The sequence below is a fragment of the Bos grunniens genome, chromosome 11, assembly GCF_055505025.1.
Source record: "Bos grunniens cultivar Pamir isolate PY7600 chromosome 11, Bosgru_T2T1.0, whole genome shotgun sequence".
Taxonomy (NCBI): domain Eukaryota; kingdom Metazoa; phylum Chordata; class Mammalia; order Artiodactyla; family Bovidae; genus Bos; species Bos grunniens.
Genome location: NC_141175.1, coordinates 45,064,253 through 45,089,476, shown reverse-complemented (window position 1 = coordinate 45,089,476; position 25,224 = coordinate 45,064,253). Strand labels below are relative to the sequence as shown.

General features: G+C 46.3%; 1 long non-coding RNA gene across 2 annotated transcripts in view; it reads right to left on the bottom strand.

The window, feature by feature from the left end:
• The window catches only part of LOC147363037 (uncharacterized), a 147,770-nt gene that overhangs the window by 19,214 nt on the left and 103,332 nt on the right, over positions 1 to 25,224 (bottom strand). Inside the window, exon 3 of one of the 2 annotated variants that reach the window (XR_015136720.1) lies at positions 11,551 to 11,647. The exons of the other annotated variant lie outside the window; for it this stretch is intronic. This is a non-coding gene — a long non-coding RNA (uncharacterized LOC147363037). The remainder of the gene's footprint in view (positions 1 to 11,550; positions 11,648 to 25,224) is intronic. 2 annotated transcript variants of the gene reach the window in all.

The window sequence follows — 25,224 nt, the reverse complement described above, 5'->3', positions numbered from 1 at the left end:
TTTTTATTAGTACATAGGAATGGACATTTTTATTTCTGGATTGAGTCTCTTATTTTTTTAACTTCAATGACTATAGGCCTCTTTTTTAGCTAAGATGGACCTGAGAAGTCAGAGGGTCTGCTTAGGTTTCCTTTCAGAGTCAGGGGGAAGAGCCCATAATACAAGGTTTAAGGGATCCTGGAAGATGGAACCTAGCTTCTGGGTGATGCCTGCCCCAAGTCGCACTGGCACAAAGTAGCGGGTACATAAGCAGGCCCATCCCTGCCCTGAAGCAGGGACAACGAGAGAGTGCAGAGTCCACCAAGCTCAGGCTTGGGATTTCAGCTCGTTCAGAGGAGAGGCCTATCCCTGGCGGCAAAGCAGGACGCCAAGCTCACTCTGGCACCAAAGAGTCTGGGAAGTTCAGGCCCTGGTGGAGAGGCTCCCAGATCCTGGTGGGGAGGGATGGGGCAGAGCCGCATGGAGGCTTCTGAACCACCCTAGGGTCAGGTCCAGCCCCCGGGGGCCCCGCCCAGATGAAAAGCTCCTCCATCTGATAACACCCAGGAAAGTGAGCCCAGGTGATGTACTCTTCTGCCCCAGGCTCTGGTAAAGAAAATGAGTTTAGAGCCCCAATCCAAAGAATGTGTAACTGAATTTGCATGTAGGCACAGACAGACAGGTCATACCTGCCCTCACACAACTGAGAGTCCTCCAGGCACTCTGGAAGAAAGGCACAGGGAAAACACAAAGTAATATTATTATCACTTCGTTATAATTAGAACCTACAAGTCAAGTCTTGAAAGACATTTATAGCTCATCTTTACTTGTTTAGGTAAGCTTCCCAGAAAGAGCAGAGAAAATAGACTTGCACTTTTAAAATCTAGGCAAGAAACAGATAGATCTGTGGGTCAGGGCCACTATCTAGAGCTCCTCTATGTTAAGCGTACCCTTTGGGGCTTAGGTATATTAACTCTTAGAACCTAAAAGTTCAACATGATTTAAAAAAAAAAAAAAGGCTTGTTTTTTAGCCTTGGAGGGCTCCAGGCCAACTGGAAGCTTCTATCTGCTGTGAAGTAATGTGACCAGTAAAATAGTTGGTGAATTATCCATGACTCAGCATCTGATGAGTGATGTGTCTGCAAAGCAGAGCATGAAGGGAGGATGCTCAACAAGTATCTAGGGGAACCCCAATGTTCCCTAGTTATTACAGGGGTTATTGTCTTGTTTGAGAATAATACAGACTCATTGGCCTTTTGCCTCTCACCTCCTGCCTCTATTAGAGGCCAGGAGGTGGCGGAGTGGGGCCAGTAGGGGAAATGCTCCCTGCTTATTGAGGTATGAAGGGCAACTCTGCTAGGAAAATCCACGCGAGCAGGTGAGGGCTGATGGTTGCAATGAGTCTCTGTCTCTGTGGGTTTTAGGCCCCTATTCTCAGAGCACTTTGGAAGAAAAAAATCCAGAAATGCCTGTGATTGGCAGAGACACTGAAACCAGAGATGCGTAGACATGACGCAAAGAGTCACACCATGTGTGTTGCAGCAAGGTCTGAGGCTTTGTGACTGATGAAGACAAGTGTTGCACAACAACAGCCTATGAAAAACTGGTTTTAAAGGGCCTGTGTACCTGTGTCAGAGTCAATAAGGACTTAGTGGAGATGCAGTCAGGGATGATCTGCTTCTATTCTCCTCCTACTCCCAAAACATAGGCTCCTAGGCTTCCTGGGCTATCCAGGGCCCTGCTTCATGCCTGGCACTGCCTGTCTCATACTCTGAATCTATTTCTGAGTCCTGTTTCCCTTCTCCACTCAGTTGTTGTTGTTCAGTCGCTAAGTCGTGTCCAACTCTTTGCAACCCCATGGACTGCAGCGTGCCAGGTTTCCCTATCCTTCACTATCTCCCAGGGTTTGCTCACACTCATGTCCATTGAGTTGTGATATCATCCAACTGTCTCATCCTCTGTCACCCCCTTCTCCTCCTGTCTTTCCCAGCATTAGAGTCTTTTCCAGTGAGTTGGCTCTTCTCATCACGTGGGTGAAGTACTGGAGCATAAGCTTCAACATCAGTCTTTCCAATGAATATTCAGGGTTGATTTCCTTTAATATTGACCACTCAGTCTTTATATTCCAAACTTACCAATCCTTAGTGTCTCCCTTAGGGACTCTGAGAGTTTGAAAATTAACAATGTTGAATTAACATATCCCTTCTTCTATATAGCATTTTTATTGTACTTGACTTTGTGGAGCTGTGCCTTCCAAAAGGAGACTGGTATGAGCCTCTGAGGCATCGTGTAGCACAACAAGGGGTGGGTAGCTGGGTGTAGAATATTCCAACAGCACCAGATACACGTCTGAAAAGGATCTTTTATTCAATGCTGTTCTGAGTTTCTTGGCTGCTATCTTCACTCAGATAAGTTTTCCTCTTCCTAAATTTCTAATCCCTCAGTTTGTCACAACTCACAATGAAAACAAACAAATTTTACTCCCCCACCCCCTGCCAACCACAAGTGTTGTAGCAATTTTTCTGTGGGTGGGAAGAAACTGAAGAGTCCACATCAGAAACCTGAGAAAAGGAAACTTCACTTCTTCAGTGATCAGCATGTATTTGTCACTGACAGGGGGTTTCCCTGAAGTAAGGAGTATTTTGTATGCCTTCTGGGTGATTTGGTGCAAAAATCCACAGTGTCGAGAGAACATGGTTATTAGCAGCAAACCGTACAACCCCTTATCTGTTTCTTCACAGGCTCTAACCATGGGGGTTAGAGCCAAGTGCCAGCTCTTCGTGCTAAAAATGTTCACAATTTGGTCTATGCCAGCAGTGAAGACTGCAGTGTGAATATGTGAATTCTTGCTCCAAACTGGCTAGACGCACACTCTGTAAATGTCATTTCTCGGGCGCCTGTTTTATCTGAGAAACCAGATTTCAACAGCGACACTGACACTAGCTGATGATGTCGTACGAGTTCTGTATCTTGCAGCGAGAAGATCTTTTAAGGCCCCTTTCAATACAACTGGCATGCTTCTCACTTTCAAACCTTTTTAGGATGAGGTTAAATCCGCAAATCACTCTACAAATCTGACAAAGTGAAAATCAAACGTATTACTTTTACAAACCGCTCAGGTCCACTTTCTCCTTTACAACATTTGATATAACTGCCAATATAATAGAAAATATTAAAACCTTCTCCTTGCTTTCTACCAGTGGAGTAATATGGGTTCGATATACACCAAAATGGAGCTTCCCTGGTAACTCAGCTGGTAAAGAATAGGCCTGCAATACAGGAAACCCCGGTTCAATTCCTGGGTCAGGAAGATCCCCTGGAGAAGGGATAGGCTACCCACTCCAGTATTCTTGGGCTTCCCTGGCAGCTCAGATGGTAAAGAATCTGCCTACAATGTCGGAGACCTGGGTTTGATCCCTGGGTTGAGAAGATTCCCCTTGAGGGAGGGCATGGCAACCCATTCCAGTATTCTTGCCTGGAGAATCCCCATGGACAGTGGAATCTGGTGGGCTAAAATCCATGGGGTCACAAAGAGTCGGACACAACTGAGCAACAAAGCACAAGAACATACACCAAAATGAAGAACTGAAAATGCATTACAAATTTAAAATACAGATTTTTCTGTAACAAGATGACCATCCCGGATCTCCCTCTTTAGAAATTAATGTCATCATAGCCAAAGTATTTTTTGACCATGCAAAGTCAGTGTCAGGTAAACCTCGAATTCTAATCCTAGGGTAAGAGATGCTGTCTCAAAATGGAACAAACTGTCTTCTTCCAGAATCATTAGATGCTTGTATAGATATGCAATAAAAGCATTAAACTGACAGATAAGCTGGTCTCTAGGTATGTATTAACCTGAGAAAGGACATAGAGAGATATACCATGTATACAATCCTCAATCAGATACTCTGCTTTGCTTCATTAAGGCTTGTACTCAATAGAACTACTGTCTATGTATATTTAAATGAAATATAATTTTCCCACTAAATGGAAAATTTAGTGAAAATGTGTGTCGTTATTTTGGCAGGCAATGAATAACATGATGAGGGAGCTACATGTTCAGTAAATTTAAAGTTGAAAATGAGCATTTGTTGTTCAAATTACAAAAAAATTCTTGTTTGTCCGGAATCCAAATTGCTTGAGATGTCCAAAAAAAAAATGCTTTGGAAATAGTCTGCTTTTATGGTTTTTATGATGTGACTAGTAACTAAGCTTTTACCCCAGGATATCTGCCATCTGAGGTTCTAGTCCTCTGCTCTAGGTTCTGTGCCCATGGGAGGGCCCTGAATGGTTCTGAAGGGTTGTGTGTGCCCAAGGCCCAGGGACAACACCCAAGAGCAAAGAGGCAGGAAATTACCGTGACTGAGTGTGTGGATGGCAGCTGGCAGCTGGCCTGGGTTCAAAGCCCTGCCAGACCATTTAACTGCTGTGTGACTTTGTGCCAGTTATTATTCTGTTTTGTCTCAGTTCCCTTATCTGTTAATGTGCATCATAGACTTGAGAAGAATATATAGAATACAGAGTGTTTAGCATAATATTGGCACATAAAACAATAAACTTAGGCCATAAACGTCAGTGATTATTATTCCCAAATGTTTTTCTCCCAATGGATCCCAACCTTCCGTCTATGCTTTGACCTGACTAAATATAACGATAGGACCATATTTGGGAGGGTTACCATAGAAACGCCTATCACCTTTCTATCGCCCCAGGTACAGCTCCTAAAACTATCATTTGAGCAAGTGTCAACAGAGTATATTTGGATGTAGAACACAAGTGTTACTATTAGCAGTAACAACTGCAAACATTCTTCTGCAAGTGTTACATCCTCTGCCTTGGAAGTCAGTTAAGATACAGGGCTCTGCCCCAGCTCAAACCCAGAATCCTCAGGCTCCTGCTCCCTGTGTCTCCAAACACCAGGCTCACCATTCATCTTGGCCTTCTGACCAATTACAGATTTTCTCACTTCTCCCAATGATGGTATGCTCTAGATTTAAGAGGAGCAAATCTCCTTTCATCTAGGCCAGTGCAGAGCAAGCATGAAGGACATTTGTTTCTCTTCCTTGCTTGACTGTCAGGTCTTTGGGAGCTGGCCAAGGACAAAGGATAGCACCTTGGGGAACTGCGAAACCAGTGTCAGCTGCCTGGCTATCACAGGCTATACAGACTCCTGGGGTTTTCACTTCTCCCTGGCACTCAAGCAGCGTGACAAGGACCCCCACCCCATATGTGGAGAAAGCCGGCGTGCCCCTCCCTACAGTGTCTCAGGGAACTCACAAGGAGCTTACTTGCCTCCCAGTCACCTCTTTTCCAGATTTCTTGCTTCCACTGCACTCTTGAGCTACTGCATGTCTTGCTTCCTAGAAGTCCTCCGCTCTCCCCACTGTTCAGTCCCATGCTGACCTTAATGCCTACATTTTTGCCAACGCACCACCAACAGGAGGCTGTGGTATGTAGCAGCATTCGGAGCAATGGAGAGGTGACAAGAACAACAGGAACAACAAACCTCAGGATGTGAGAGCCCATCAATTATTGTCACCTGGGGGAAGTTCCTGCTGGCCTTAGACCCATCTTTTTTTTTTTTAGTTATTGGAGTATAGTTGCTTTACAGTGTTGTGTTCATTTCTGCTGCCTAGCAAAGTGAATCAGCTGTATGTTTACATATATCCCCTCTTTTTAGACTTCCTTCCCATTTAAGTCACCACAGAGCACTGAGTAGAATTCCCTGTACTATCTATATCTAGGTGCCATTTCCCAGGTCCTCCCTTCTCCCCTCTGCAGGCCTTTCCTCCCTTTGTAGGGGCCAGTCTTCTCCAGATTCAAATTTCTTTCTCATGCACAGCACATAGCTCTTCATCATTGCTTCCCACTAAAGTCATATCTACCTTTGCATGTCTACCAGCTCCCCCAAGGTGCTTTGCTAAGCAGAGGCCTCTGCCTTTGGGGTTCTGCCCTTAAGCTGCATAATGATCTGAGAGAAGCTTTGCAAACACACGATCAAAGTTATAACTTGGACACCTGTTCCCCACAATCTCTGTAAGAGAGAGGACGACAGCATAGTGAATAGGATAGGGTACCAGTGTGGCTCAACGTCAACAACGGTAGCTGAAAGAAACAGAATTTAGCTTCTCCACACAGAGATGTCTGATCTGGACCTGGGGCACTGCAGAGTCCTTGCATCTGATTGCTCTTCTATCCCTAAGGTGTTGTCTTCATTGCCCAGTTCCAGATGGCGCACGGCTACGTTCCAGTCAACTTAGCAAAAAGGAGCCGAGAGCCAGGGGAAGGGCTGCTTCCCTCAGGCATAACCTGAAAGTCGCCTGTATTGTGTTCCTTCATATCTATTGGCCAAACTGTAATCCCATGCCTGCAAGAGAGGCTATGAAGCAAAGCCTTTATTTTAGGTGACCATGTGCCCAGCTAAAAATCGGGGCTACTCCAGAACTTTGCCCTTCAGTACTGGTAGCCACTGATTCTGAGTGGCTACGGAAACAACCTAAGTGTCTGACACCAGGGGAATGGATAAAGATGTGCTGCATATACACAATGGAATATTACTCAGCCATCAAAAAAGGAATGAAACTGGGTCATTTGTAGAGACATGGATGGACCTAGAGAATGTCATAGAGAATGAAGTAAGTCAGAAAGAAAAAAAATTCTGTATGCTAATACATACATGTGGAACCTGAAAAAATTGGTAGAGATAATCTTATTTACAAAACAGAAATAGAGACAGACATAGAGAGCAAATATAGGGATACCAAAGGGATAATGGGGGGGGGGGTCAGATGAGTTGGGAGATTTGGGGTTGACATATACACGCTATTGACACTGTGTATAAAATAGATAACTAGTGAGAACCTACTGTATAGCACAGGGAACTGTACTCAGTGCTCTGTGGTGACCTAAATGGGAAGGAAATCCAAAAAAGAGGGGATATATGTATACGTATAGCTGGTTCACTTTGTGGTATAATACAAGCACAACATTGTAAAGCAACTATACTCCAATAAATATTTTTAAGAAAATTAATGAAAATAAATCTAAATTAATTAAAAATTCAAATTCAGTTCTTCAGTCAGTCTAGCCACATTTCAAGTGCCCCACAACCATGAGTCAAGTGCCGTGGCTCATGGCAACAGTATTGCACGGTGTGGATACAGAACATTTTCATCATCACAGCAGGTTCTACTGGACAGTGCTGCTAGAGCAGAAAGAGTGGGACACGGGGCAGGACTCGTAGTCACTGTCACCAGCAATATAAAGATTTACTTTGCCCCTCTCACGAGGAGGTGCCTTCGGGCTGAGGGCTTTGTCCAGTGCCGCTCTGTGCTCTGGGTGCTCACTCGTTTGAGCGTGCCCTACAGCTGTTCACCAGACAATATCATGGGTCGAGGATCTAACACAGGCCTGGCACATAGTAGGCAGTCACTAGATGTCAGTTCCCTGTGTCCCCCACCCACCAAGCCCTCATCCATACTCATGGTGCTCCTTCCCTGTACAGAACTTATTTCCAGAGTCCTACAATGCCTCCCTGAGGGACAGGCATCATTAATCACTCCCCCATCACAGAACCCCATCCCTATCACACAAAGTGATTTTTTCTTGGGCTCCAAAATCACTGCAGATGGTGACTGCAGTCATGAAATTAAAAGATGTTTGCACCTTGGAAGAAAAGCTATGACAAGCCTAGACAGTGTATTAAAAAGCAGAGATATCACTTTGCTGACAAAGGTCCATATAGTTAAAGCTATGGTTTTTCCATCAGCCATGTACGGATGTGAGAGTTGGACCATAAAGAAGAGTGAGTACTGAAGAACTGATGCTTTAAAACTGTAGTGCTGGAAAAGACTGTTGAGAATCCCTTAGACAGTAAGAAGATTAAACTAGTCAATCACAAAAGAAATTAGTCCTAAATATTCATTAGAAGAACTGACACTGAAGTGCCAACACTTTGGCCACCTGATGCGAAGAGCTGACTCTTTGGAAAAGACCCTGATGCTGGCAAAGATTGAGGGCAGGAGGAGAAGTGGGCAACAGAGGATGAGATGGCATCATCGACTCAATGGACATGAGTTTGAGCAAACTCCAGGAAGTGGTGAAGGACAAGGAAGCCTGGCATGCTGCAGTCCATGGGGTGGCAAAGAGTTGGACAAGACTTAGCGACTGAACAATATCACAAAAGAGGATTTGAGACTTGGCCAAGGTGAGGCAGCAAAGTGTCTACCAGGGTAGGGGCTCCAGCTCTCTCTTGCTCTGCTCTTTAATGTCCCCTTCGATGCAGGGAAAGCCTGACAGTGACAGATGACCACATTCTCAAGGTTTTTTAAGAATTCATGGGAAAAAATAATCACATATACTTGCAGAAGAGAGGGAGGTTATTCTCTCTAACTAACCCAGGCCTCAGCAGGCACATCTGTCTCAGACAATACTTGCTGGGAACATTCTGGGCTGGGTCTGGAACCTTAGAGCTGGGTGACTTTGTCCCCTTGACCTTTTGCTTCTGGGAGGTCTGCAACCTTAGATTTCCTTTCTTTAGATCAGGAATTCACATGCTGAGACATACCGTCAGAGCTGCTGGAGGCTAAAGGAGTGAGGGAGGAAGCCAAGGGTGTGGAAAAGTTTCAACACTGGTCCCTCAAGTGAACATCTGCGTTTGGGTTCTTTGGAAAGAAGGAGGAATCATGAAATTACTAATTCTTAAATTTCGTGGGGTCACTTGCCTGTTTGAGAGTTTGAGACTGTCTCCTCAGAAAAATGCATGTACACACCAAAATCTACAAACATCTTAGAAAGTTCATGCACCCACTTAATTAAATTGTGTTACCATTTGACTTGGAGTCCCCAGTGATCGCCATGACTTCGAAAAGTTTTATGAGAGAGCGTTATCAGGCTTGAAGAAGTCCTCCGGGATCCCAAGGTTATTAAGGGCCAGGCTTCATAGAGGCCAGTTGTAGACTGATGTCACAGCTTGTAGGCTCCATTTTCCCTCTTTTTTTTTTTTTCCTTTTTTGGATTTCTTTGTTTCTGGGAATATGAGGAACTCCTTCTCTAGAACGACACCCCAGGGATAAAGTCAGCCACATCCACCAGGCTGAGAAAATACCCGAAGGTTCAGCCAGGAGCACAAATTACCCAGATTGGAAGATAGGGAAATGAAAATGCATGAGAAATGAAAATGCATGAGGCTCAACTGCACAACTTTCAAATGAGAAAATAAAATTCCTGATTTGAAGTCTCCTTGGGGAGGTTCTTCTTTGCTCTGTGATGGGAACAAAAGGTTATTGCCTTGGTGGATGGCGGATGTTTTCTCATTAGTGTGTGGGCAGCTTGATGAGAGGCTTCCTGAGGCCTCTTGGCTCAAGTGCAGGGATTGAAGTGTGAGTGGAGGGTGGAGTGAAGCGAGGAGGGGCCACACAGGCAGAGACTGGATCATTACAACCTGTGCTGTCCGCTGGGGCTGCCATCTACGACACTTTGAGCTCTTCCTGCTTTGCCCAGGGCTGCATTTCTTGGGGCAGCTGGTGTTCATAGCTTTGGAAGCTCTGCCCATTCAGTCAGTGGTTCTCAGCCCTGGCTGTACATTAGGCCCCCCTGGAGAACATTAAAATCACCGCTGCCCAGACACTGCTCTTTGACTAGTCTGGAGTGGATTCCAAGATTCCTGGAAATAAACACTCCCTGGGTGATTCCAGTGTCCACCTAGGGTAGAGAATCATCACTGTCAGTGTTGTTGAAACTATCGTAGGTTTTCTGAGGAGCTGTAGAGAACTTAGAAACGTAATAATCAGAGAAAAGCTAAAAGGACTGTTCCTTTAACAAACATGACTGCCTTAGAGAGAGAAAAATCGTGTTGCCCAAGAAGGTTGACCAGGAAAATGGGCTGTGGGTACATTTGTCCTCCTTTCAGTCCTTAAATAACAGATTCTGATCAGCTTTGGTAACAAAACTGAAGTTCTGTTAAATACTTAATGAGAGTTTCCAGAGAGAATTAGTCAAGAATGAGTTTAATACTATTCCAGTTAGGTGTGGGTTAAATAATGCACAGCATAAAAATTCAAACCAAACAGAGATCAAGTAGGCTGTGGGAGTCCCACTGGCCAGGGAGGGAGTGGCTGTGCTCGAAGGTGGGGAAGGTTGGCTGTGTACGTCACTTGGCAATAAAATCTGGTGAGTTTGCACTTCCTTACAGTTTAATATTATTTCAATGAGGTTAAATGTCACTTTTCTTCCAACAAGATTATTTTTGTTTTTAGGAAGCAGACAGAAGGTTAAGGGTGACCCCTGGAGACTGGTCAGTCATATATCAGAGCAATCAGTAAGTTGAAGGTTTTAATTCTGGTTCCCACAGAAGCATGCTCTAAAACAAGGATTATATTAAGAGGGCAAGTAGTTCATTTGGAAGGTGATGCTAGGAACCATTGGAAAGACAATGGAGAAGGGAGAAGGGAAGAAAGGAAAGGGTATAGAGGATCTGTTATCAAGCAGTTACCACTGAGGGCAACTGGGTTGCCATGCAACCATGCAGACATGCCTCGGTCACCCTGACTGAGATGCAAGGAAGCTGGGCTGGTTATCCACCAAGTACCCATCCACCATAGACTGAGGGCTACTTCTAGGATATTAACTCTCCTCTTCTGGCTACCAGGCCTAATATGCTCCCCTGGCCAGATAAAAGCTCTCAAAGACAGAGAGGCAGGTATGGGAAACAAGCAGCCTTTGGCGTACAGAGTTCATATGCGCAAGGCACCAACAGTGTCTGCTGCAGTGGATGAATACTGAGAGTAAAGTAGTCATCCATCCATCCACCCATCCAATAGAATCATGAGCAAGTGATGTGTGTGCTCAGTCGCTAAGTCCTATCTGACTCTTTGCGACCACATGGACTATAGTCCTTCAGACTTCTCTGTCCATGGGATTTTCCAGGCAAGAATATTACAATACAAGAGTGGGGTGACACTTCCTCCTCCAAGGGATCTTCCCCACTCAGTGATCAAACCCACGTCTCCTTCATCTCCTGCATTGGCAGGTGGATTCTTTACCACTGAGCCACCTGGGAAGCCTTCAATCAAGTGTCAGACATATACAATTCAGATTAAGGGCTGGTTACATAAATGCTTACAGATTTCTGTACAGTGGCTTTGCAGAGAAGGACCAGGACGGTACATCTGTCCACCATATTTCTCTTTATCTGCCGGCTAGTCTCCTAGCCCACTTGATCACTAAATCTAGAAAGTATTGTTCACTCTGATTCTTAAAACTTCCTTCCATCCCCCATTCCCACTCCAATGCTCAAAACTCAATGACAGATTGGCAGGTGGAGTCCCTGTGGATCTGGCCTATAAGAGAAAAAGGGAGAAAAGTCACTTGGTAAGAGTCATTGACACTAAAAGAGATGAAAATGACCTACCCAGGCTGGGCTGGATCTCCTGACCATTTTGCCATTGTTAACTGCTCTGCTATCAAAGGAGCCTTTGCCGTGACCTCTAGACCCAACCCAAAGCATGGATTCTTTAACAGTTTTCTGATATTTCTTTATACTAATCGAGTAATCACAGAAATTCTTACCAGTAAGAAGCCAGGAGTGAGCCAGAATGCAGGGTCACTGCAGGGAGAGAGGGGGAATCATTTCCGGTGAGTGAAATTCAAATGCAGTCATTTCATCCTTTAACAGAGCCAAACAGAAACATCTACTAAATCTTCAGGCTTCAAAAAGTAACTAGGGATTTGCAGAATCAAATAATCTCACTCAATCCCTGGCCTCCCTTTTTGTGGAGCATGGTTTGAGGTAAGGCAAAGGCCAGGGAAGGATGAAGTGGAGGGGTCCCTGGAAGGAGGGGCTTGTGGGTCGAAGGGCTGGTACCACCTGGCACAGAGATCCAGGTTCCTGTTTTTGCTCCATGTGCTCATCTCAAGAGGTGCCATCAGTCAGACAGACAGCAACTGCCCTTCTCTGAGAGTTTGCTCATAATTTACTAGTCCACCTCTCACATTCTCTGCTCCATCCCTTAAAATTAACAAGTTGTTGTGTGGGGTTCACTGAGGACATTTGAACCATAACATAATCTCTTTTTCTTACTTCAGCATGCCCAGAAAAACCATCAATTAAATTTCTAGGGCTTCTCTAAATACTTTCGATTAAAGACATACATTAAATGCATCACGGTGCCTCCCAAATTATGAATTTTTTAGAGACAAAACTAACGTAGCCCTAGAGTCTTCTGTTCTGGCAGACTTAAAAATTCTCTTTATGGCCTTTTATGATTATAAAAATAATTCACCTCATAAAAATTCAAACCAAACAGAGATGAAGTAGACTGCAGGAGTCCCTCAGGGTCAGGGTCAGGGTTAGGAGCAACACAAAGCCAGGAGTGTCTGCTATGCATGTTACTTGGCAATAAAACCTCATGACCTTGCACTTGGACAGGGCACTAACGACAAGACGGCTCCATCGTCACGGTCACATGGGCCTCTTTCAGATGTCCCGCCTCCTGGGGATGGAGAGGTGGAGGCATCAGGCTCCTGGCCTGTTCTGTTCTGTGTATCATGCAACACAATTCCACAATTCCATACATGCTCACTGAGTGCCAAGCTCTAAGACGTTGATGAGCAGGGCAGACAAAAGAGACAGATCGCCTTTCTCCATGGCTGGTCTGAAGGGAGATAGACCTAAAGAAAATTGGCCACACTCCTCATGCACAATTATAATCAGTGATGAGAACTCCTGAGGAAAGGAAACTGGTCCTAAGAAAACAGGTAACAGAGGACTCTGCCCTAGATGGGATTGAGGACAACTTCCCTGATGAGATGATGCTGAGATCAGAAGGGATGGGGCAGTGAAGTGGGAGCCCTGGGAGTTGCAGATGGCAGGGACAGCATGTGCAAAAGCCCTGTGGTAGGAGGGGATCTCTGCAGTTCTAGGAAGGTTTGCAGGGAACACAGAAAGGTGCGTAATGCAGTGGAATCAGGCAATGTTTGTCAGTCAGTCTAGGGTTTAAGCAGTCAGGAGGGTTTAAGCTGGATTTGAGCATGTGGATCAGTGGGGTGCCTGGTGGGCGGGTGGGGAGGCATGCTGATGCTGATCACAGCTGGAGGGTGGATAGGGCAGGGCAAGAGTAGTGGCTGCATTATTGATGGGTATAACCCCAGCTTGTGGTCTACTGTGATTGTCCTGGCCAAAGCAGCTGAACATACCTGGGGCTGGCATGTGCCTCCAAAGCCTCTTACGGCCACAAACACAGCATTACTGCTTCTGTGACTGGCTTCCAGACCCTAGTCCACCCTGCCAGCCCAACTGCATCAGTTTCCCTGAGGAAGCTTCCTTGAAAGTGTTAGTTGCTCAATCGTGTCCGACTCTTTGTGACTCCATGGACTCTAGCCTGCCAGGTTCCCTTGTCCATGGCGTTCTCTAGGCAAGGATACTGGTGTGGGTAGCCACTTCCATTCTCCAGGGGATCTTCCCAACACAGGAACTGAACCTGGGTCTCCTGCCTTGCAGGCGGTCTCTTTACCAACTGAGCCACCAGGGACGTCTACTCCTGTACATTTCGATTCTTATTCAGACGGTCTCAGGAGGGCCCAGGAATCCAGTTTTAAAGCTTCTACAGGAAACTCAGATGTGTGTCCACATTTTTTTCCATTTTCTCCACAAAGATTTGCTTGGGAAGATGGTGTTGAACCTTGGACTGAGCCCTGGGTGTTAGTTCAGTTCTACTACTCCTAACAGTGTGGCCTCAAACAAATGGCTGCACGTCATGAACCTCGACTTCACCATCTGTAAATTGGGCATCATAATTATTTTCTTCCTGTGTGCCTGGGCGGGGGGGCATGGAGGGTGTTTTGAGGATCTAATGAGATGCTGAATTTGAAAGTTTAACACAAATACCTGATATTCTTTACCTGCAAACAAACTATAGTTTTAAGTGTGGATAATGCATTCAGATTTTATTGCTTGGTGCTTTGGCCCTTTTTCCTCTGGTTACCTTTTGTAAGTGAAAGCTGTCAAAAGGCATTGTTGCTTGGTTCCAAAGGCACCCTCTCTATTCTCTGAGGAAGGGGTGGTCTCCCCCCCTTTCCTAAGGGTCTCTCCTCCCTCTAGGCAATGGCCACAGTGTCCCCTTTCACGTGCTCATACACTCGTCCCCACTGCGGCCAGCATTGCTGTTCCCGCTGCCTGTTTGCTACGTGCCAGGCATTGAACTTAACTCTTTACACTTACTATTAAAAGTTACCCCCCATCACCCTCATTAAAGATAAGGAAACTAAGCTGTAAAGAGGTCAGGTAATTTACTGAGGGTCATGTGGCCAGGAAAGCAAGGAGCTATTTAACCACTCTCTTATACCATTATTTGTAGGAGGCGTCTGACCATTAGTCTTAAATTTTACCTTTGCCTTTCTTCCAGAAGAACAGGGGTATCATAAGGCAATGGTGACTCTTCAAGTGAGTATAGATACAACCTGGAGTCTCATTAAGCAGTGGAAATACTTGTAAGATTGTGAGCCTCCTGAGGGCAAGGACATACTCATTCATCATTGGGTGAATGGCATAGATCAGGTGTTTGGTAAAGTTTGTTGATGAATGAAGCACTGACACAGTTTACACAATGGCACAACATAATATTTATCCCATGAGATGATTTTTATACCTATTAGAAGGAAGACAAAGGTGAGGCATGAGAACAAAGAGAATACCAGCATGGAAGTCAGATGGATGGATCACAGCTTTGTTCACAATAGTTATCATGTGACTATGTGGCACTGAACTAGGTACTCATCCCCTGGAATCTCCACATTGTGTGTTTGTGTGTAGTCACTCAGCTGTGTCCAACTCTTTGCAACCTTATGGTTGCGACCTTATAGCCCGTCAGGCTCCTCTGTCCATGGGTTTTCAATCCTCACATTCAGTTCAGTTCAGTTCAGTTCAGTTATGTCCGACTCTTTACAACCCCATGAATTGCAGCACACCAGGCCTCCCTGTCCAACACCAACTCCTGGAGTTCACTCAAACTCACATCCATCAAGTCGGTGATGCCATCCAGCCACATCCTCTGTCGTCCCCTTCTCCTCCTGCCCCCAATCCCTCCCAGCATCAGAGTCTTTTCCAATGAGTCAACTGTTCGCATGAGGTGGCCAAAGTACTGGAGTTTCAGCTTTAGCATCATTCCTTCCAAAGAAATCCCAGGGCTGATCTCCTTCAGAAGGGACTGGTTGGATCTCCTTGCAGTCCAAGGGACTCTCAAGAGTCTTCTCCAACACCACAGTTCAAAAGCATCAATTCTTTGGCGCTCAGCTTTCTTCACAGTCCAACTCTCACATCCATACATGACCACAGGAAAAACCATAGCCTTGATCCTCACATTACTCATAGGTAAAATGGAGGTGTTTATAGCACCATTTACATAGTATTTTCTTGAAGTTAAATGAGATGATGCCTAAAAGCATCAGGCACATAGTATGTGCTCAGTAAATATTGGCTCTTGCCAGTGGAAATAGAACTGATGAATTCTGGTCATTTGGCTTCAGTTGAATGTTCTTTGCCCTAGATTTGAAGTATGTGAACAGTATGTTTATACTAAACAAATACATAGCAGAATATTAGAGAATTTATGAAAATACTTACCCAAAGAGTTGGCATTTGCATTAATGGAAACCAAAGTAGTAGGACCCTCGGGACTGAACATGGGTGTGTGCCTTTGACAAACTTGGGTCCTTGAAACTAAGAAAGATGGTCCCCTCTGCTTATAACTACAGTGGCCAGCACACTGACCCTGGCTTATTGTCACCAACTAATTTCAGTCGTTACCTGAGGCATCACTTGAGAATGGAATTCATCTAGTCAACAATCATTTATTGGGCACCTATTGTACCAGCCTATTGTAGGGATCACTATAGTGGCTCAGATGGTAAAGTGTCTGTCTGCAATGCAGAAGACCCAGGTTCGATCCCTGGGTTGGGAAGATCCCCTGGAAAAGGAAATGGCAGCCCACTCCAGTATTCTTGCCTGGAAAATCCCATGGACGGAGGAGCCTGGTAGGCTACCATCCATGGGATGGCAAAGAGTCAGACACGACTGAGCAACTTCACTTTCACCTCCCTCTTGAGCCTCCTCCCATCCCATCCCTCTAGGTCATCACACAGTGCCAAGTTGTTATATAGCAACTTCTCACCAGCAGTCTATTCTACACATGGTACTGTACATAGGTCAGTGCTACTTGGGGTCTGTTATAGTCCATTTCTTCTTAGTGGTAAAGTTGTGAACAAGTCTCAAAGCCCATTTCTGCTTGGAGGAAATACAGGTAAGAAATGGTCATGGATTCAAAACAGAGAGGAGTAGAGTCCAAGGATCCATGAAAAGTTCTCCTGATGGCAGATACCCTCTGCCTGCAGAGAGAACCCCATGCCTCATCCTGATGTAATCTGACCATCCTTTACAATGCTGTCCCCAGGGATGTGCATTCTTGGCTGGATGGAACAATGAAGGGAGTCCCTTTGATTTCCATGATGAGACTTAACCTCCCTTCAGTGTAGATTCACAGAGATGGTAGTTTAATAGAGAGATTTAAATTATCCAAAATTAACTACTGAAAACATAAAACAACATTTACAAGACACTAAACAATATTTATGGTCTTGGCCTCTTAGCTACTGATACAGAGATAACTAGAGTTAAAAACATTGGTTTACATGTCCTCTTACTAGGGAAGTGTTTACTTCCAAAGAAACTGTGTTCTCATTTCCAGATCATATTTTCTGAGTGTCCCAAACCCAGCACTGGAGCTGGCAGAAAGGACATAGCTACAATTTGTGTTGTGCCTTTTCATTTATATGAAAGGCAAATGCTTTACATAGGACCTGCCTTGTAGAATTAGCTTAGTAATCAAATGAGATCATGTATGTAAAACAGCACAGTGCCTGGCATGTTATAAGCTATAACTATTTGTAGTGGATTTCTGGTGTTGGTCTGCCTAGCACCCATCTCTGCCTTGGGGAACAGTCCTCCCGTTTCACATGGCCTTGGTAGGTATGCAACCCAGACTGGGCTGATCATGGTACCCTGTCCCTTATTTACGGCAGACAAGAGTTAGGTCAACATGCAAAAATGTGCAGAAATGAAAACCGGGTGGACAGAGAGACAGTCCTGACATACTTGTGGCCAACTTTGGTCCGTAAACCCAGATTCCTATTTAATAGCTCCTCATGCAGTTCTGTCAGCTGCTCTGAGCTGAGTCACAAAGGTGAGCCAAAAGTTCCTCTTTTGCTTAAGTGACTTGAGTTGGGTTTCTGTAACGTACTGTTGGGATCATGAGGGCGTGAGAACGTGAAGCTGGAAGCCCGTACGACAGGAGGATGGGATGAGGCCGTGCCCTGTCAGGAGCCCACAGCTGAGAGGTGAGAATGTTCTTGGTCCATTCCCCAGGTCTTAGTCACTGATGCTTCAACCGGCTGCAGAACATCTCCTTTCATCTTCCTCTCACCTGTCCTGAATGCGTTACATCACGTGGTTCATCCCCAAATGTCCCCTTCCCTTCCGAGTCTCAGAGACAAAAAGTAGGCTGAGAAAGGGAACCGGGTCTTAGTGACGGGGACCCCTCACTTGTTTAGACAAGGAAGGACACCCAGTGGTCAGTCCAGGGGCTGGAAGGAAAGCAAGGTGGGCGTAATGAGCAGTGAAATTTAAACTGGAAAACAGGCACTAATCCCAGGGCACTTCCTGTGTTTCACTCACCTTTGGAGTCCCCGGGATGAGTGCGGTATCAGGTGCTTCACTGAGTCCTCTGGAAGGTCTCAGTGAGTGGAAGGAATCTGAGTAGGCAAGTTCACTCGGGTTATAAGGCCATAAGGGACGAGGCCCTTAGGGGGAGTTGACAAGGCTTGAGACCTGCCTCCTGCCTTCAAGGAGCTCCACCAGAGAGAGGGAGGCGAGGAAATTGCTGTACTGGGGGAATTCAGTATATCATGGAGATATGATTCCACATCCACGGGGAGGAGCTCTCTCTTGAGAGGTTGGAAAGGCCGGGGAGTGGGGTGTCTGCTGGCCTCTGGTGGGGAGGGAGGGGGAATGGTGACTAGGATTCTGAGTGTGAAGAGTGAAGCCGAAGATCAGGCAGCTGTGGGTTAAGGGAAGCAGGAGCTTTAGACCTGCAAGGGGTCAGGAAGATATAGCTGAACAGATAAAATGAGAACTGTCCTGGTGGGCATGGGGGTTTGTAGTAGTTAGGACATGTAGGAGGGTGGTGGAGAGATTTCTGCTCACACATTCAAATCTGTTGATCAGGTAGCATTTGACCTTGAGTGACTGGTGGGACAGCTGCCTTTGGTGGCAATGCAGAGGTGTGGACAGAGTGTTTTTCTTGACAGCAGCATCCAGGAGCTTGTGAGTAAAGGCAAATCCTCCACCCTACCTTAGACCTGCTAATTCAGAAACTTTAGGGGTGCAACCCTGCTGCTTGTGTTTAACAGGCCTTCCAGACAGTTCTGATGTCTGGCCTCATGCAGTCCACGTTCAGAGAATGTCTAGGGGGGCCAGGCAGGCAAGGTGGGCTGGCATCTGATTGCAGGATCCTGAAGGCCAGATTCGACACTTAGGGTTTCCCTGGTAGTTTAGCTGATAAAGAATCTGCCTGCAATGTGGGAGACCCTGGTCCAATTCCTAAGTTGGGAGGATCCCCTGGAGGAGGGCATGGCAACCCACTCTAACATTCTTGCCTGGAGAATCCCTATGGACAGAGGAGCCTGGTGGGCTACAGTCCATGGGGTCACAAAGATTCAGACATGCACATAGCACAGACATAGGGCATTTTCCCTGTACCACTGAGAAGCTACGAAAAGTTTCTGAACATGAGTCATGTTTTCTCTCCTTCACTCAGCTAATGTATATTGTATACCTGCCATGTGCCAGGCCCCACACTGGACATGGGAGAAAATACACCAATGTGAGTTCAGGCCAGCGTTTTAAGTACAAACTTATCTGGAGACAAGATTTCCATTGTCTGTCTTTTTAAAAAAAAAAAAAAATCTGATTTACAAATGGGAAAAAACACCTATTATGCTCTCCAGAAATAACTCTGCTGCTTGTCTGTGCCAACAGAAGTTATTCAGCTAAATGTTTACTAAAATCTCAAACACTAGGGATGGGAACTGATGAAGGGGAAACAGGGGCACACACACACACACACACACACTCACACACAATGAATGCAAAGGGGTGATGGGAGGGTCAAAGTTTACAAACTTCCAGATGTAAAATAAATGAGTCCTGGAAATGTCATGTACCATGCAGTGACCATAGTTAGTAATGCTGTGTTAGATACCTGAAAGTTGCCAAGAGAATAGATCTTAAAAGTTCTCATAACAAGAAAAAAAAAAAATAATAACTGTAACCATGTGAGATGAAGGAAAGTACCTAGGCTTCTTGTGGTGACCTTTTACAGGGTGTACAGATATCGAGTCGCTATGGTGCACACCTAAAATGAATACACTGTTATGTATCAATCATATCACAGTTTTTTTAAAAATTTAAACAAGGGGGTGGGAAGGAAGCATCTTTCTCCTGTCCATGCTGCCTGTCAGAGAGCTGCCTTTTACAGAGTTCTCAGATGGACCTGCAGCCTTGGAAGGTGAGGCCCGATTAGTTCCAAGTGTTTCTATGTTTACCTAACAGTTTTGGAGGGTGGGAGGGGAGAGAAGGGGAGGAGAAGGAAGGAGTCAAGTGTGGGAGGCTTGGTCCTGTTCTCAGACATCAGTCCTGCCGGCTGCTCAAGGAAACTGGAGCTTGATTTCAAAGGCAAACAGGTCTTTTCATCTGAGTCCAGTGAAACAACCAAGGTGCTCGTCTGGAAGGTCACGTGCCCTCAGGACAACTTTCAAGCCTTTTTACTGTCTGTGCAGGCATGCACGCTAAATCACTTCAGTGGTGTCCAACTTTTTGCGACCCTATGGATTGTAGCCTGCCAGGCTCCTCTGTTCATGGGATTCTCCAGGCAAGAATACTGGAGTGGGTGGCCATTCCCTTCTCCAGGGGATTTCCCTAACCAAGGGTTCGAACCTGGGTCTCCTGCACGGCAGGCAGATTCTTTACCACCTGAGCCACTAGGGAAGCCTTTACTGTCTGGCCAAACTGGGGGTGAGGAGGGGGAGGCTGGAGCACCTTGGGGGTCCCTGTCTGCGGCCACAAGTCTCCTCTATGTTCCCATCTGGCACTCTGAGGTTGGTGGACCTGGCCCTCCCCTGGGGAGAAACCTACTAAGGTGAGTGGTGATTGCACCAAGTGGCAGAGGACTGGACTCAGAGGTGTCCCAGGGCTGTTCCAGTTTGAGTTTCTGTCTGGCCTGTAAGAAAAGAGACAGGTTTCTGATCTCCCCTAAACCCTTTGTCTCCCAAGTCTACACCCCTCTGCTACCCCCAACAAAGCAATTATTGTCCACTCCTTCCTCTGAGTGGTCCTCTGCTGCCGCTGCTGCTGCTAAGTCGCTTCAGTCGTGTCCAACTCTGTGCGACCCCATAGACGGCAGCCCGCCAGGCTCCGGGATTCTCCAGGCAAGAACACTGGAGTGGGCTGCCATTTCCTTCTCCAATGCATGAAAGTGAAAAGTGAAAGTGAAGTCACTCAGTCGTGTCTGACTCTTCGCCACCCCAGGGACTGCAGCCTTCCAGGCTCCTCCATCCATGGATTTTCCAGGCAAGAGTACTGGAATGGGCTGCCATTGCCTTCTCCAGAGCAGTCCTCAGCTGGCTCCAAATCAGAGGAAAGGACCAGAAGAGAAAAACTGAGAAATCTCCATGTTCAGCATCACCAGTGCTGCCAGCCCTGTTTCTGTGTCCTGCGTGTGATAACGCAACAGCAGCCTGACTGATGCATGACCCCCTCCTCATTTGGCTGATGCATGACCCCCTCCTCATTTGCTTCCTGGGGATTGTTTATTAGAGACCAGCATTTCAGAGAGCAAGGGCCAGCTTGAACACAGCAATAAGCAGCTCACCGTCACCGGCATGGTGGAGCTTATGTTTAACTAATTATGTTACAGAGGGGTGGGTGGCAGGGAGAAGGGGGTGGGGCATTATAATTGGATGAATTCAAAAAAAAAGATACTCAGTTTTTAAAAAATCTTAGGCTTAATTTAGTAAATGTCAATTACAAAGGGAGTTACTAAACTGCAGATTATTTGCATTAGATCCTTAATCACCACTTCATTTGTACCAGGGATCATCAATAGAGATTCTTGGGAATGCGCCGTCAGAATAAGTGATGGGTCCTAATGAGGTCTTTGTTCTTCCTGAGTCTCTCTTCTGAAGCTCTTTCCTCCCTCTGTGGAGAGGCACAGAGTTTTCCAAACAGGGTGGAGACGCCTTAAATTAGAAATGGAGCGTGTGAAGAAATCAAGGGTTTTTCAAGCTGGCTTCACCACCAGGAGAGAGGACGCCATACTCCTCCTCCAGCTCTCTTAACGGGGTTTTTTAATTTCCCTCATATGCATTAGCTCTGCTGGGCTGCTATGGACGCGTCTGCTCCCGTGCCGGCCACAGACATCCGCCTTTATTAGCTGGCAACAGAGAAAATGGCCTTTCTGGACCTTCCTCTTGCGAATAATGGATATGCTGCTGTAGACCTTCCTGCTTCTGTTTTTTCTGCTTCCTCTGAAGAAAGTGCGTCCAGTGGTCCCTGGCCACTGGGTCTTTATTGGAAAAGCTGTTTTCCAAGATCATTTAGCTCTAAAAAAGTGATGAACCCACAGGGACTTTGAGACTTTGTGTGTGTGTGTGTGTGTGTGTGTGTGTGTTAAGATCCATTTTGTAAGAGAAGGTCTCTTTTTTGCGGCGGGGTGAGAGGAGTAAGGAAAGGGTAAAGTGAATAAAAATCTCTTATCTAAATCCTAATACCTGCAGTTCTTTCCTTCATATGACACCTCCTATTCTGCAGGGCTTTATAAAGCACTTGTTTATTATCTTATAGGTTAAAAAAAAAAACTGCCCTCATCCTGCAAATGAGAAAACTGAGGCTCAGAAAGGTTAAGTGACTTGCCCAAAGTCACTCAGCGTAGGGGGTGCCAGACTGAGGATTTCAGTCCATGTCTCTGAATCCTGTGCTCCTTCCAATGCCCCAAACCACTTCTCACGGGCTGCAGGGCAGTCTGCACATTCACCCCGTTTGTGGGGATCGGCATCTTCACTTTCACGCACTGGAGAAGGAAATGGCAACCCACTCCACTGTTCTTGCCTGGAGAATTCCAGGGACGGGGGAGCCTGGTGGGCTGCCGTCTATGGGGTCGCACAGAGTCGGACATGACTGAAGCGACTTAGCAGCAGCAGCAGTGTGTTATCCATTTCAACTTCATTTCTAAATCTGTGTATTTCAGCAACAGTTTTGTTTCAGAGGACTCCAGAGAGTAGCCTTACTTAACCTTCCTCTGGAGGTATGTCTCTTTGGTGGGGAGCAGAGAAGAGGGTGGAGGGGGGAGCGGAAGGGAGCAGCCAGCAGCGAATTTTCCCAGTTTTCCACTGCAGGAAGCCAAGCCCCGGGGAATCAGACAAATCCACGATTCTCCTGGCATTCTGAACGTTTGCCAGGTCCCTGCTCTTTGCTCTCCCTATTCTTCTGGGCTGGTTCCAAGTGTGGAGGAATGTCTGCTGAAGTGTTTGTGTTGGGGTTGTGTGTGTTCTGGGGGGAGTGTGGGGAGACTGATGCTGGCAAGAAGGAGGGTGTTTACCAAGAGTCCAGCCAAGCCTTGGGGTCACAGGGGCTGGTCCAAAGTAGGAAGTGTCCTCTGAGCTGGAGGGTCATTTATGTCCTCCGGAACCTCCTGTATTCTGTAGCTTCCTCTGCTCTAGCTGGCTACCCCCTCATGGTGCAGATAGAATGTGTGTGTGTGTGTGTGTGTGTTAAGTCGCTTCAATTGTGTGAGATAGTATACTTTGGTGAAATGTTTTTAAGCTAAATAACTGGATTCAAATCCCACTTCCACTTGTTAGCTGACAGATCTGGGTAAGTCACTTAACTTCTCCAAGGATCAGTTTTCTCATATATTGAATGAGAATATTAACATCCACTCTCTGGGCTGTCCTGAGGTTTAAACGAATGATGTAAAGCAAAGAGCAAAAGGTGGCTTTGATTAGTAGAGGGTTTGAGGCAGCCAGGAAGTGGGAGGATAATAAAAGGAGACTGCTTGTCCCACAAAGACATTAGCAAGAGGGCAGGAGTGGGTTCAGTGATGAGACAGCTTGCAAGGAGTTTTGCAAACAGGCCATATGCTGGCTCTGGGGGAACACTGAGAAACTAGTTTGAAAAGCACAAAAGTCATAAAAAGCACTGGTATTATTGGTTTTTTTCCCTTAGTGTGAGCAAAAATATTCAAGCTGACAAAGCCAAGCCAATCTTCTGGGAACATGACTCTAAATTTACTTGTGAATCACCTCAGCTTCCTTCCAAGAGAAAGACACCCCCGTCCCTTCACCCAACACCCCCATCTATGACGCATTAGGATCATAACGTCTCAGTTTCTCCCACCAAAATCATAGTCCCTAGTCGTGGGCTTGAGGACAGCCCTGAAGTCTGATACTGTTTCCTTGTCAGTCCCTCTGGCGGTTGGAGTCAGTTTCCAAAACACCCTATCAAGGGAGGGGGATGCGCGCCAAGCCCTACAGTTGACACTAGGTGGCGCCGGACCCCACATTATTCAGGCAACTTGACACCACTTCCCTTTCTGGAAAATTGTGGCTGCAGTGACGTCCTCTTCTCCGAGAAGGGGGCTATTTCAGTTTATGCCACAAGCATAAAGGGCCACTAGAAGATTGCCCCCGGCTTTTCTGCTAACTGGGACAATTGTCCGGATGTGGCTGCGGAAGGCCGTTCCCAGACCTGAAGCTGGAGACCCAGCAGTCAGTTGCTGAGCTATATATAACTTGTCAGGAACAAGTAGCTCTTTTCAATTTCTGCTCTGCCCAAAGGGCCAGGAAGGAAAAGAACTTTCTCCCTTAGGAAGAGGTGGGGGGCGGGGAAAGTGGCAGATGCCCAGGCTCCTCCCTGAACTGCCTGGCATCTGCCCTGCCCGGAAGGAAGGGAGCCGAGGACTTCCAACCCGGACCCCAGGCCATTTCATTCCAGGCCCCACCCCCTGTCTGGCGGGGACCAGCCATCCGTAGTGCCCCTGAGGAGTTGGGTTGTGCGTTTATTTTCTGTCGAGGGATCTGAGCTGAGGTTGCCATTAAGTACCCGCTTAATTTCATTGCACTGAGAGTACACTCTCACGTGGGTCGGTGGCATACTGGGATCCCGAGGGCTGTGATCACAAAGTTCTTACGGACAACAGCAGGAAGTGGCAGTTATAAAGTCATTTCCAGTTTTCTAAGAGTTTATGAGCACTCTACCCACAGAGGCAGGTGAATTTCATTTTCTGATTGCAGATAAAGTGACTGACCCACCAGGGTCTCACTGGAGCTGCTGGCACTGATGTCTCTTTGAAACAGTGATGAGCCTTGCTGTTTACTATTATTTTCAGTTATGTTCCCTTTTGTGTAGGAGGCCAAACAGAACACTTGCCTAAGGACAGCTTTTGGCTACTGAGTTTCTGTTTGGCTCATGCTATCCAGGCAAAGGGTCGTCCCAGCTGGTTCAGTTCAGTTCAGTCGCTCGGTCGTGATCCAGCTGGTGTTAGTGGTTAAAAAGAACCTCCTGCCTGCCAATGCAGGAGACATAAGAGAGAAGGGTTTGATCCCTGGGTCAGGAAGATCTCCTGGAGGAGGGCATGGCAACCCACTTCAATATTCTTGCCTGGAGAATCCCAATGGACAGAGGAACCTGGCAGGCTACAGTCCATAGGCTTGCAAAGAGTGAGACATGACTGAAGTGACTTAGCACGCACGGATCTAGGCAAAGGAGAGCTGAATGTGGAGAGCCAACAAAGTGGGGTGAACGCTGAGCAGACCCTGGACTTCTTGGGCGGGCAAGAGTTTCCTTCAGTGGGAGATGGGCTCTGCAGAGTTGGAGGGGGATGTGTTGGGAGGGCAGATGTGTTGGCAGTGCTGTTGAGAAGACAACAGGGGAGTCCCCACCAACCAGGCAGTCAGCACATTCATGGGCATCTACCATATAGAAAAGAAATACTGTGGCTCCAGTCTGCCTCCAAAGAGCTGGTGGTGCACTGTCAGTGGGGCAAGTATAGCATGTACAGACAAAAAGAAAATGAATGACTCAGAGGAGTCCTAGAGAATATCCTAGCTTGGTTGTGTGGCGCTTTCCTTTGAAGCAAA